Raw genomic sequence first — 14,455 nt, forward strand, 5'->3', positions numbered from 1 at the left:
ATCCCATAAATTTTGGTATGTTGTGTGGTTATCTTCATTTACTTCCAGAAAGTTTTTGATTTCTCTTTTGATTTCTTCTATGACCCAGTATTCATTCAGAAGCCTGGTGTTCAGTCTCCATGTGTTTGCATATGCTCTAGGGATTCCAGAGTTCCTAATTTCCAGGTTCATTCTATTATGATACAAGAAGATGCATGGTATGATTTCAATTCTTTTGAATTTACTGATACTTGCTTTATGGCCTGGTATGTGGTCAATCCTAGAGTAAGTTCCATGCACTGCTGAGAAGAATTTGTATCCTTCAAGAGTAGGATGAAAACTTCTGTAGATAACTGTTAGATCCATTTGGTCTATAGTGTCAATTAAATCTGCTCTTTCCTTGTTGATCTCTGTCTGGTTGATCTGTCCATTGCTAAAACTGGAGTACTGAAGTCCCCCAATACCATTGTATTGGAGTCTAAGTCTCCCTTTAAGTTCTGTAACATATCTTTTAAATAACCTGGTGCCCTGTAATTAGGTGCATACACGTTTATAATAGTTACATCTTCTTGTTGAATTGATCTCTTAATCATTATATAGTGCCCCTCCTTGTCTCTCTTAACAATTTTTGTGTTAAAGTTTATTTTGTCTGATATTAAGATGGCTACAGCAGGTCCAGCACCGTGGCTCACTTGATTAATCTTCCTCTTGTGCTGGCATCCCATATGGGCTCTGGGTTCTAATTGCTGTTGCTCCTCTTCCAGACCAGCTCTCTGCTGTGGCCCAGGAGGGCAGTGGAGGATGGCCCAAGTGCTTGGGCCCCTGCACTTGCGTGGGAGACCAGGAAGAAGCACCTGGCTCCTGGCTTTGGATTGGCGCAGCAGTGGCTGTAGTGGCCATTTGGGGAGTGAACCAACGTTAGGAAGATCTTTCTCCCTGACTTTCTCTCTCACTGTCTATAACTCTACCTGTCAAATAAAAAAAAATTAAACATGTAAAAAAAAAAAAAAAAAAAAAAGATGGCAATGGCAGCTCTTTTTTGGTTTCTGTTGACATGGAATATCTTTTTTACAACCTTTCACTTTCAGTATGCATGCATCTTTGTTGGAAAGATGTATTTCTTGTAAGCAGCAAATAGATGGGTTTTGTTTTTAATCTAGTCTGCCCGTCTGTATCTTTTAACTGGAGAGTTGAGGCCATTTACATTCAATGTGATTATTGATAAATAGTGACTTTATCCTGCCATTTTCCCAAAGATATTTCTAATATATACTTTGGACTTTCTGTGATCTTTTACTGAGAGATTTTCTTCCTTTACCTTCTTTCACACTGATGGCCTTGTTTCTATATTTCTATGTGTTACACATCTTTAAGCATCTTTCGCAGGGCTGGACGAGTGGTGACAAATTCTTTTGATTTCTGTTTTCTAAGAAAGGTCTTTATTTCACCTTCATTCACAAATGAGGGCTTTTCAGGATATTCTGGGATGGCAGTTTTTTTCTCTTAGTTCATGGGCCATATCTCACAATTCCCTCCTAGCATGTAGGGTTTCTTGCTAGATTTCTGCTCTGAGTCTAATTGGAGATTCTCTGAGAGTAATACCACGTTTCTCTCTTGCACACTTTAAAATCTTTTCTTTATGTTTCACTTTGGTGAGTTTGATTACAATGTATCGTGGCAAGGATCTTTTCTGGTCATGTTTATTGGGAGTTCTGTGTGCTTCCTGTACTTGGATGTCTTTTTCTCCAAACCCAGGAAGTTTTCCACTAGTATCTCACTAAAAAGGCCTTCTAATCCTTTCTCTCTCTCCATGCCTTCAGGAAATCCTAGAACTTGAATGATGGGTATTTTACTTGTATCCTCTAGTTTCCCAACAATATTTTTTAGATTTCTAATTTCCTCTTCTTGTCTTTGGTTTGACTGTATATTTTACTGTGCTCTGTCCTTTAGGTCCAATATTCTCTCTTCTACCTCACTTATTCTGTTTTTAAGGCTCTCAAATGTGTTTTTTATTTGTTCTATTGAATTCTTCATTTCATTTTGATTTATCTTCAATATCTCAATTTCATGTTCTATTAAATTCCTCATTTCATTTTGATTCCTCCTTAAGATTTCATTTTCCTGAGAGAGATTTTCGTTCATGTCTTACATGGATTTCAGTAATTCATGCATTTGTTTTTGATTACTTCTAAATATTCTTATCATAAATTTTTTGAGTTCCATTTCTTGCATTTCTTCTATCTCGTCATCTTCATAAGCTTGTATTTGAGTGTCATGTTCTTTTGGGAGCGTCATATTGCCTTCCTTGTTCTTGTTTTCTTGGTTGTTGCCTTTTTTGTTTGGCATTGTGGAGATATTCTTTGGTTTTTTTCTTTTTCTTTTTTTTTTCCTGTGGCAGCTTTTTTCCTTATATTTTGACTCTCGATTAAATGGATTGTCTGTTTTTGGTGAATCTCTAGAGGCTTGTGGTTGGTGTGGCCAGAGAACTCTGTTCAGTTCTTTAGCATTAAGGATGTGCCTAATGTGACACACCCAGGTTTGGCCTAGTAAATCTCACTCTCTCTTTCTCTTTCTCTTATCGGAAGGGAAGTAATTCTATTCAGCTGAGCTCTTCTCCTAAATGGCAATCAGTGTCTGAGCTCTGGCCCCTGTGGTTATAATATTCATCTGCTCTGTCCCAAGGACCACACAAAGGATCTGTGCAGTCCTCAGTGTAAGCTCCAATTCCCATGCAATGTCTCTCACCTCATAGCCAGGGCCACCCAAGCTTGTGGCATCTCCCACTGAGACTAGTCATATCTCAGCCACACTGTAAGTTCTCCCATGCACTCTCAGGTTTTTTTCACAGTCCCAGTTCATAAGCTCCACAAATTCATTAGGTCTTAGTCTCTTTTTATTTCTTCCCACCAGAGTCAGGTTTTTCTGCTTGGCTGATTGCCTGGTGCAGCCCCAAGCTGGCACAGCTGTTACGTATGTACAAAATGGTGCCTGCTCTATTGGCTGGTATGCCTTTGTAAGGTGAGTGGAGAGAGAATCATGTCTGTACCATCCCTTTTATTTTTTCTCTCCTCTAGTTAGGCTGGTGTACTTTCCCCCATGGGGCTTCAAGCCTCGTTCCCTCTAGGCTCTTCCTGCCACTTTTCCACCAGTGTCTCTGGCTACTGCAGTGCAGGCTACTGTGGTGCAGGCGCCCAAGCACTTGAGCCATCTTCCACTGCCTTCCTGGGCCACAGCAGAGAGCTTGACTGGAAGAGAAGAAACTGGGACTAGAACCTGGTGCCCATATGGGATACCAGCACTGCAGGTGGAGGATGAACCAAGTGAGCCATGGCACCGGCCACAGCCTCCTTTCTTCATAACTAGCTTGTTACATATATTCAGTCATAGTGACAAAAAACCTACTGAAAGCAAGTATTCTATTAGAAACAATTAAGTCTTTCAAGTGTTTATATGCATGAGGTTTCTATTTTGAGTCTCATTACACTGACATATGTCATAGTGGTATGCATCATGTCCTTGACAGTTAATAAATTTAGAAGAGGAAATCCTTAGCATTCCTTAGCCTTGAGTCTTTTTTTTTCTTTATCTTTTATTTAATGAATATAAATTTCCAAAGTACGACTCATGGGTTACAATGGCTTCCCCCCCCCATACCGTCCTTCCCACCCACAACCCTCCCCTTTTCCACTCCCTCTCCCCTTCCATTCACATCAAGATTCATTTTCGATTATCTTAATATACAGAAGATCAGCATTCCTTAGCCTTGAGTCTTAACAGTCATGCTGGACCTCAAAATAGGGCACATACATTTTCTGCTCTCAAATAGTTTACACAATACAGGACATAGCTTTCTGAAAGTTTTTAGAACTTACTCATAATAGCTTATGTATACATCCATGAATGGTTTTGAGGAATTTTCTTATGCCCTTTTATTTTCAACAGTGAGAATTTTGCATTCTTCATGACACAAATTTTGTATATTTTTAAAAACAAATAATTCCAGCTACTATTTTAAATTTCTTATTGTGAAGCTGTAAATGATATTTAAATTTTTAAAAAGTCACTACATACAGTGGGTATCCCTTTTAATTTTTGAATAGTTTGTCTTTCTTTTAAAAAATTTATTTATTTTATTTGAAAGAGTTAGAAAAAGAGAGGAGGAGAGACATAGAGGTCTTCCATCTGCTAGTTCACTCCCCAGTGTTGCCCTATTTCTTAATCAAAGTTGCTAAAGTTTTAAGCATCTGGTGGAGCCACGTACTTGGCTTGTATTCCATTAGGCCCCTACAACAGTCTTCTTTATTGACCTCTTTTAGCTTTTTTCTCCTGTACCAATAAAGTTTTACTTTTTATTTCATCATTTTATACTTCTTTATTTAAAATACTCTTTATTTAATTCCTCCCTTCTTTGCAGAAACATGCAACTTATTAGTCCCAATAAGTTCCAAAATATCTTTCTCCTCCTGGTCAGGGGCTAGCATTGCAGAGAGTTCCTTGCTCATACTGAGGATCACACAAATCCTTTGTGTGGTTCATGTGCTAACATGGATGAGGGTTGTATACACTGGGGGATAATTCCAGGAATTGATCACCTTGGAAGAGAGGAGGTAAGGTTGTGATTACATCAACAGGTATGATCATACCCTCTCTTCTGATGACAATAGAGGTGATCTACCACACCTAACTTGAGTATTACCCTGGATACACACCTTGCACTTCAGCACTGACCAGAGTTCCCTTGACCCACCTAGCACATACCTCTGGGTATTCACTGAAAAACAGACACTCCGCTAAGACAAAGAGGCATAGTTCAAAGATAAAGTCAATCAAAAGGAGAAAACCAAAAAGTATTTCCACAAATGCCTAAAAATAATTGCAGAAATACAAGAAGCAAGAACAAGGAAAATAACATGACTCCCCCCAAAGAACACAATAACACTTCAGTAGTAGATGTGAAGATGAAGATAATGATAAAATGCTTGAAAAGAAACTCAACAGAATAATCATACAATTACTCAGATGTGTTGAGAAGCAAATTCATAAGCTAAAGAAATACATGACACAGGGGAAAAATTCCCATGAGATTGAGATTTTGAGGGGAAATTAAGCTGAAATACTCAAAATGAAGAATTCAATATGTCAAATAAAAATACAGTGGAAAACATTAACAAAAACTTGGTGAGGTGGAAATAGAATGTCTGAGCTAGAAGACAAATCTTTGGAAATATGTAAATATGTCAGTCAAAGTGCTGTACATGGAGATTTAATGCTATAACTAGTACTCAAACAGTATTGTTCACTTTATGTTTCTGTGTGGGAGCAAACTGTTGAAATCTTTACTTAATGTATGCTAAACTGATCTTCTGTATATAAAGAGAATCGAAAATGAATCTTGATGTGAATGGAAGGGGAGAGGGAGTGGGAAAGGGGAGGGTTGTGGGTGGGAGGGACGTTATGGGGGGGAAGCCATTGTAATCCATAAACTGTACTTTGGAAATTTATATTCATTAAATAAAAGTTAAAAAAATATGTCAGTCAGAGCCCTTCTTCCCCAAAATGGAGAAATTATAAAAATTAAAATAATGTTGGAGATTTATGGGACACTATCAAATAACTAAATATACCAGTCTTAGGAGTTCCTGTCTGTATGGAAAGAGAGAATGGATTAGAAGGCCGGTTTAGTGACATAACAACATAAAAATTCCCCAATTTGGACAAAAAACAAGGGCATCCAAATAGAGGAAACATATAGAACTCCCAATAGACATGACCAAAAATCTTCACTACAACATATTGTAGTAATATTTTCAGCAGTAAAATATAAGGAAAAGTTTTTAAAATGTACACAAGAGAAACACGAAATAACCTAAAAAGGAGCTCTAATTTTACTCACAACTTATTTCTTATCAGACACTGTACAGGCAAGGAGGCAATGGAGAGACCTAGTCCATGTCTTAAAAAAAAAGTCAACCCAGAATATTGTGCCCTGCAAAACTCTCATTTATGATTGAAGGTGAAATGAAGACTTTCCATAACAAACAGAAAGAATTTGTCACTATTCATCCAATCATTGAAATAATACTTAAGGATGTTCTGCACACAGAAACACAGAAAGATAGTCATCATTTTGAAATAATGTGAAGATTGAACACCTTATAGTAAAATCAAAAAAATTCCAAAGCAAACAGCAGGAATACATATGGAAAAATGTCAGGGTAGGGGCCGGCACCGTGGCTCAGTTGGCTAATCCTCCACCTCAGGCACTGGCATCCCATATGGGCACCAGGTTCTAGTCCCAGCTGCTCCTCTTCTAGTCCAGTTCTCTGCTGTGGCCCGGGAGGGCAGTGGAGGATGGCCTAAGTGCTTGGGCACCTGCACCAGCATGGGAGACTGGGGGGAAGCACCTGGCTCCTGGCTTTGGACTGGCATAGTTCTGGCCATGGCGGCCATTTGGGGGGTGAATCAACAGAAGGAAGACCTTTCTCTCTGTTTCTCTCTCTCACTGTCTGTAACTCTACCTCTCAAATAAATAAATAAAATCTTAAAAAAATAACAGAAAGAAAAATGTCAGGGTCAAATCATTACTTATCAACAGTTACCTTGAATGTAAATGGCCTCAACTCTCCAGTTACAAGATAAAGACTGGCGAATGGATTAAAAAACAATACCTGTCGCTCCTCCGCCGGGCCGGATGCTGTTTTTCCCTTGCTGTAGGTTTTTTCTATAGCAATGCAAGAACAGGTAAAGAGAAGACTGAAATAACGAGCTCCCCAGCGAACTCTCCACCAACTCTCCACCCCCGAACTTTCCACCAGCCTGGAGACAGTAGTTGTCCCAGAAAGTGCCGTTGAGTCCCCTTTTATAGTCCTCTTCCACCAATCCGTGCTCCGCTGCCTGCATGCTGAGCATGCCGCTTTCTTCCAATCAGAGGTTGGGTCAGCTCCTGCAACTCATTAGTCAAATTGATGAAGCAGCTGAAGCCGCTGTGTAGAACTTGTTTACTCCCTCTCAGCGCCATGTTGTGGGGGCCGGGCCCTGCTTCCCACAAATATCCATCCATTTATTTCCAACATATATGTTTCATATAGAAACATAACACACCCTGAATAGATAAAAGTCTTAAACAACAAAAACAATGTGAGAGGCATCAAAATACCATACTTCGAGACATAATAAATCACAGTCATAATCAAAACAGGCTGCTTCTGGCTCAAAAATAAACATATAGAACAACAGACCAGAGTAAAAACTCCAGAAACTAATCCAGGCATCTACAACCAACTAATCTTTGACAAAAGTTACAAAAATTAATCCCTGGAGAAAGGACACTCTCTTCAATAAATGGTGATTGGAAAATTGTATTTCTGTGAGCAGAAGTATAACACAAGACCCCTCTCTCATATCTTATACAAAAATAGACTCAAAATGGATCAAGGATATAAGCCTATGACCTGAAAACATCAAATTACTACAATGGAATATTGGGGAAACCCTGCAAGATAATGATATAGCAAAGACTTGTTCTAAAAGACCCCAGAAGCACAGGCAATGAAAGCCAAAATTGACAAATGGAATTGCATCAAACTAAGAAGCTTCTGTCCTGTGAAGGACACACTCAACAAAATGAAGAAACAACCTATACAATACGATAAACTCTTTGCAAACTATGTGACTGATAAATGATTAATATCCAGAATCTATAAAGAACTCAAGAAACTCAACAAGAACAAATCAAACAAATCAGATAAGAAATAGGCAAATAATTTGACAAGGCACTTTTCAAAAAAGGAAATTAAAATGGACAACAGACACCTAAAAAATAGTCAAGCTCACCAGCTACCAGGGAAAAGCAAATATAAACCACAATGGGATTTCATCTCACCACAGTTAGAATGGCTCTCCTACAGAAAACAAAAATCAATATGTGGGTAAAAGGATGTGGTGGGAATGTAAATTTATACTAAGATTGTGGAGGACAGTATGGAGTTACCTCAGAGATTTGGAAATCAATCTACCATATGACCCAATCATCCCATTCCTTTGAATTTACCCAAATGAAATTGAATCAGCATATGAAAGAGTCATTTGTACCCCTATGTTTATTGCACCTCAATCCACATTAGCTAAAATATGCAATCATCCCAGATGTTCATCAGTCAATGAATGGTTAAAGAAAATATGGTGCATATATGCTATGAAATGCTACTCAGCAGTAAAAAGAATGAAATCCTGTATTTTGCAACAAAATGGATGCAACTGGAAACCATGATACTTAGTGAAATAAGTTAGTCCCAAAATGACAGATATATATATTCCCTGATCTGAGGTAACTAATAGAGTATCTGAAATGTAATATATTGGAGTGAGAATTGATGATTGTTTGCAGCCCTTGTCTTTTTCCGTTGAGGAAGTGTGTTTTTTTCTTCTTAGCATTTGTTGAATTCTTTACTTAGCTTAGGGTTGACCTTATGAATATAAGATAAAGTTAAATTAGGTAATTGTAAAAATTAAAAGAATAAGAAAGGACAGAGGAGAGAGGTTGCAAGTGTGGGCACGTTGGAGGGCAGAGTGGGAAGTGTCACTGTGCTCCTAAATCTGTATATGAAATACATGAAATTTCTTCACTTTAAAATATTTAAAAATAATTAAAACAAGTAAATTAATTGAAATATATTTTTAGTGAGTTGAGTATTTTTGTATGGGAAAGGTGCTTGGCACAGTCATTGTAATGCTGATACTGTGTTTGATCTGAGTTTACTTTGCTTTTGCTACTGATATAGTTTCTTTCTAAGCCACCAAAGATAGCAAGTGATGGCTCAAATAGTTGGGTCCCCTATGGGAGGCCAAGATTGTGTTCTTGGCTCCTGACCTTGGCCTGGCACAATCCTGGTTATTACATGCATTTTGGGAGTGGACTAGCTATAGAAAAACCCTGTTTATCTGTTTGTCTTCTTTTGCCTTTCAAATAAAAATTAAAATAGATAGTTTAAAGGATATACTCATGATAATTTACAAGTAATGAATATAAAATTATCATTGTAGCTTCTATAACTTTTTACAAATGGGTGAATAGTTTTTTAAACTTTTCCAAGTGAATCAAAATAGTTAGTAATCTTAGTTTAATTATACTCCAAAGAATCCTGTTTCTTCTATTATTTTCTGTCCTTTAAATCCTGATTCTTCATTATTTTCTCCTCTCTCTCCTAGCTGATTTTTTTTTATCTTTTTCCAAAGAATTGCTTTCTTATCTTATAGTTCAAAGTCGTTAATTAATATTGCCTTATTTTTACAATGTAATTTAATTCACAGCATAAATTAGCATGGATTTAGTACTGTCTTCAATGACATTAACACAGTAATTTTTCCTTCTTATATACCCCACTGGCAAAATCCCACCTCTAAGACACATATTTCATCTAAAAACACAAATAAGCTAACAAATGGAGAAATGTTTTTTCTCAACTGTTTGTTTTTAAAATATGCTCCACATTTCTCAAGTTCTACTTTTACAATTTGCATAATAAATAATATAAGTAGCATTGTCTGTATATTCTTTTTGTTATTTTTTTATTTATATTGATAAATAATAATTGTACATATTTATGGGATACAATGTGATATTTTGATACATGCATACATTTTAATGATAAAATTAGGATAATTAGCATCCATTGCTTCATATATTCAATATTTCTTTGCAGTGTGAATATTAACTCTCTTTTCTCACTATTTTGAAAAATACAATGTTATTGTTAACTATTATTACCCAACTGTGCAATAGAACACCAGAAAGATTATATTTACAATAAGGAAAATTATTTTTTAATTCAATAGAAGTAAAACTTTCTGAGGTTTATTTTATATATATGCATATATATAAATATAAATATATTTATTTCAAATTTTAAATATCTCAGAAAGGAACTATTAATATCACATAATCTCACATAGCATAATACCTTTTGTGAGAAGCTTTTCTCTTTGGGTAAAATGACTTCTAAAAAACATTTTGTGACATTAATCCTAAGTTTGCTTCATATGTGTGTGTGTGTGTGTGTGTGTACAGCAAAACTTAATTAACTTTGAAGAAGAATCCAAGATTGATACATTTTTTGTGAGCACTTAGACATAACTATGGTTATAGACATAAGAATATCCTCCACATAACACACTAAAAAGAAGTAAATATTTAAGAATAAGTTTTACTATTAACTCTCATAATCCAACTTTTTGAGGACAGAGGTCCTGCATCAGAAGTTAGTGCACACAGTGACTCCGTTGTTATGTTGACAATTAACACTCTTATGCATGACATCACTGATCCCCCTAGGCTGTCGACATGAACTGCCTAAGCTATGGAAGCCTTTTTAATCCACAAACTCCTTCAGGATTTAGACAGGGCCATAAGCAGAAGTGGGATTTCTTTCCTCCCATCAGAGAAAAATATATCCTTCTTTGATGACCACTTTTTCCACTGGGGTCTCATTCACAGAGGTCCTTCACATAGGGTACTTTTTGCCACAATGTCTTAGCTTTCCATGCCTGAAATGCTCTCACGGACTTTTCAGTCAGACCAGAATGCTTTAAGGGCTGATACTGAAGTCAGAGTGTTACTTAAAGCGATTGTCATTCTGTGAGCTGGCTGTATGGACTGCTTCCCATTTTTAAGTATTCATTCCTTTATAGTTCTATCTATGATTATTACCAAACACTAATCCTATTTATATGATCACTTTAACATTTGATCCTATCCATATACTCACTTTATCCCTTAAAATGCTATGTTTACCACCCAGTTTAAAGGGATTTGGTGTCTATGGTGAGTTTTTAAATTGTACCCTTAGAAGTAAGTCTGTATGCAGAACTATAAATTTTAGTTACAGACTTCACATATTTCACAATTACAACTTTAGGAGCATGTTAATTCTTCCCACTGTGCCCACCTTCCCACTCATACTATCTCCCCCTTCATCCTCCCTTTCTTGTTCCCGCTCTTATTTTTAACTAAGATCTATTTTCAATTACCTTTATACACATATGGTTATATCTGTGTTGAGTAAAGAGTTCAACTGATAGTATGAAAACAAAACCAAGCAAAAACTTCTTCCTCAACATTGAAGAGAAGGACTGTTCAAAGTCATTGCTTCTTATAGTGATGTGTAGCATATGAGTTGTGGTATTCAAAGATTTTTAATATTTTAATACTGAAACGTAATATTCACCTTCTAAAATTAACATTGTACATATTTCATTAAGGGAGATTTTCATGTTTATGTTTTTAAATTTCTAAGAACAAAGGAGACCATTTCATATGATAATGAAATTATCAAAATAGATATTAGTCAGTCAAATACGTAATGTGTTGAAATGACACATTAGTTTTATTTCAAATTTTAAATATCTCAAAAAGGAACTATTAATACCACATAATCCCACATAGACTAATACCTTTTGTGAGAAGCTTTTCTCTTTAGGTAAAATAACTTCTAAAAATATTTTGTGACATTAATCATAAGTTTGCTTCATATGTATGTGCCTATTGACTCCTTACACCATTTTAAAATTCCCTCTTATCTCTTTTTCATAATATGACCAGAACGTTTCTTTTCTTAAATATGAAAATAATTGAAATAGCAGTCTATAAATCAAGCCAATGTTTAGGTAGATCAAGGGCATTCTTTGTGCAATTCAGATTTAATTTTTCTGCTTTTTCTATTGATTGATATTGCCCAGGTCATAAGAACCCTACCTTAGGCTGTGTCATTATTTTTAGTTAGAGAACTTGGTTCTACTTTCTGTTCACCAGGTCTTTTCTACTTTGTGCTTTCTGAGGTCTCATGTTTCTTGCTAAAGTACACCGCCTATCAACAAAAATTAAATCAATAACTAAAAGGTATTTTTCATTTTATTGCAAAAAAACAAGGATGGAATCTTTACCTTATTTGGTTTAAATAAAGTAGGAATAAATACAGTAAGTGAATTTGAATGAGTGGGAGAAGGAGTAATGCGGGTTCATCCCGCGAGCCTGTGCACTCTAGGCATAGCGGTGGTGCTCTTCAGCAGGAAGCACTGGAGACGTTTCGGTGAATATGTCCTGTTTTTTTATTTACTTTTTATTTTTTTGACAGGCAGAGTGGACAGTGAGAGAGAGAGAGAGACAGAGAGAAAGGTCTTCCTTTGCCGTTGGTTCACCCTCCAATGGCCGCCGCGGCAGGCGCGCTGCGGCCGGCGCACCGCGCTGATCCGATGGCAGGAGCCAGGAGCCAGGTGCTTTTCCTGGTCTCCCATGGGGTGCAGGGCCCAAGCACCTGGGCCATCCTCCACTGCACTCCCTGGCCACAGCAGAGAGCTGGCCTGGAAGAGGGGCAACTGGGACAGAATCCGGCGCCCCGACCGGGACTAGAACCCGGTGTGCCGGCGCCGCTAGGCGGAGGATTAGCCTAGTGAGCCGCGGCGGTGGCCAATATGTCTGTTTTATTCACGAGCAAGCACACTTTTCTCAGGGCAGGCAGAGGGGGCAAAGGTGGGAGGCATTGCGCACCTTGCCCTCTCAGCCTCCTGCATGAGCAGGGCAAGCAGACTCTCCGCCAGGTACAGAATCACTCACAGAGTCAATACATATGAACAAGGGTAAGCAATAAACAGGGAAGTATGAGAACAAAGAATTTTCTGAATCAGAGTGAGAAAACAGAAATCCTGTTAGCAAGCTAGGTCGTCCTGCTGTTTGAAGTCCAGTTAGCATTCTCAGAATTGTTCTTGGTCAACCTCAGGTTACATTATTAGCCTGTTATGCTGAGATCAATGTCAAATGGCGCTTGGGAAGATGAACAGTGAAAGAGACGTGGAAATAAGTGGAGAGCAATTCAAAATAGGAACTTGTTATATTGACAGAACAATAAGATGTATAAAATGTAGCACAAGCAATATACCACTACAACATTTCAGAACTACATGGTCTCTTTGTAAGGGCAAGGATAAGAGTGGAATCTTATTGAATCAAGTTCCCGAGGGAATTACTTCTTGGTTTATTTTATTTATTTATTTATTTTGCATCATCTAACACCTTTAAAGACTGAACAATGTTTCCTTAGCAACTGAAGAAAAATATATGTTGGACACATCTGTTGTTTATCCTATATCATTCCAAAATACAATTTGGTTGGGCTGGCATGCAAAATTATTCTTAATTTAATGAATATACACAGTTTTCACAGATTTGCTATAAAAAGATCCATTTAAATTAGTTTTCAAGATGGTAGACTGATAGGTGTGGAAAATAAATCTCCACTGTTAATGGAATATATTAACATAATAACTGCCTGATTAAAATTGAGATGTTTATATAATGAAATGTGACCCACAAAGGCAGCAAAATCTCACTTCTCACATTTAGTCAACAACATCAATAAAATATTTAAGGGGATGCTTTGGGGCATACTTACTTTACTTATCAAGCTTCATGTCATGTACTTCAGTGACTCAGTTAATGTATTATAATTGCTCTATTTCTCTCTAGAGCTAAGTAGACCTCACAAGGTACAGCCACATTACAATTGAAGATGAATCTCATTTTAAGTGAATCTAATGATAAGAAAACTTGAGCTTACTATTGTTTATCTCACAGGGAAGGAAGGGAAAAATTAGGGGATCTATTGTAATGAAATCTTTGCCTAACCACTCCTGGATACATGGATTAATATATTTTTGCAAAACTTTACAGAAAGGACAGACCGACCTAAAAGGGTGAAATAAATTTCCCAGTACTAAAAAAATCTGTCAAAAGTCATTGTTGGTGTTTTCATCTTGGGAACTCTGCCTTCACCTTGTACTTTGCCCACTATTCTTGGCTTTCTGGCATCCATCTCTTTTGACAAGTTCTGCTTTTAAATGAGATATCTAGTTCATTTAGATAAGCTACAAATTTCAGCTACATTTTATTTTAAATACACCACATTACTGACCATAACATAGTGTTTGTTTTTTATTTATTTTATTTGAGTGGTATTTTCTCTCCATTCCAGTTTTTTTATTTGACTTTTTATTATTTATTTTTGACTTCATTAAGTTCAGAAATTAACTTTCAACATTCCTTTAGTTATTGTCTTAGAAATAGCAACATTTATTCTATGTATATAAGTTTAAAATTTTAATATGCTTGGATACTTTTGCTCCATTGCTAGTTAATGCATCTGATTCTATTGTTTGTTATTCCGCTATTTTTTTTTTTTTTGGACACACAGAGGGACAGATTCATTCTTCAAACGCCTAGGAGCTGAAAACTCATTTCAAGTATCCAGGAGAGTGTCAGGGATCCAATTACTTGTTCTATCATCTACTGCCTCCCAGGATTCACATTAGCAGGAACCTGGGATTGGGAGTAGAGTCAGCACTCAAACCCAGGAAAGCTGAATCTTAACCACTATGCCAAACACCCACTCTTTCTGTTTGGTCTTGGACATGATGTCTTATCTTTCCA

Source organism: Oryctolagus cuniculus, chromosome 4, assembly GCF_964237555.1.
Source record: "Oryctolagus cuniculus chromosome 4, mOryCun1.1, whole genome shotgun sequence".
Classification (NCBI taxonomy): domain Eukaryota; kingdom Metazoa; phylum Chordata; class Mammalia; order Lagomorpha; family Leporidae; genus Oryctolagus; species Oryctolagus cuniculus.